Source organism: Zeus faber (genome assembly GCF_960531495.2).
Source record: "Zeus faber genome assembly, chromosome: 5".
Classification (NCBI taxonomy): domain Eukaryota; kingdom Metazoa; phylum Chordata; class Actinopteri; order Zeiformes; family Zeidae; genus Zeus; species Zeus faber.
The window spans coordinates 16,252,892-16,253,894 of NC_137192.1; positions in this window are offsets into that span (position 1 = coordinate 16,252,892).

A 1,003-nucleotide genomic window follows, 5' to 3' on the forward strand; every position below is an offset into this window, starting at 1 on the left:
TCGCCCTTCTCCAGGTGATAAGAATAGACCTTGCGGGAGTTCAAAACAAGTGTGAGGAAGTCGGCCAATGGACGGTGAGAGTAACAGGGATTTATTTTTTATTTTTTATTTTTTTTGTTATCTGGCTGGGGGGCTTCCTCATTACCCAACATGCTACTGTGTGAAGAGTCACTTTGCATTTATGGGGAACTGGAGGCATCAAAGGCAGCGAATGTGATCTCTCTGCATGCATACATGAAGAGAGAAAGCAGGTTTAAATCAGAGGATACTGATGGCACTTTCATTCTGGAGACGAGTCAATTCGCCGATGGTGCAATTCACAGATGTCCTCTACCGGATAAAATATGACCATCAAGTTTGCATCGCAAAGCCTCGCTGAAAGCTGTTTTGATGTCTTTGTGATCTTGAAAAAAAAAAAAAAAAAAAAATATATATATATATATATATATATATATATATAATAATTTAGCCATCGGTCTGAGCGGTGAGAACATCTTAGTGCATCACAACCCTGTATGAGTCTTCTTTGAAGCAGAGTCTACATTTTGGCAGCTAGATTCCACTTCCACTTCCACGAGTTAGAACAGAAATATAACAACAGCTCATTCTAAATGATAGTGACACCAGCACTTTGGACTAATCAAAATATGCCATTAGATATCAGTAACACATTGGACTGATTATCAACACATTGTAAATATGAATAACTAAGCATAAGTGGTTGTCCTGCTGACATCATGAGGTAATTCATGAATGAATACAAAAACAACAGAGAGTTAAAGTGAAACAGATCTAACAGTTTGCAAATGATAAGTGTTAATTGATGGTAAAGTGTTAATTGTTCATTCCATTCATGAATTAACAATGAAAATTAAGCTCATTAGTCCATGAGGTGCTGCTCGATTATAAATATTTAAAATGTGTGAATAACTATAAATCACTACCTAACCCTCAGATAGATAAAAAAAAAAAAAAATAAACATTAAAATTAAGTGTTCTTAAA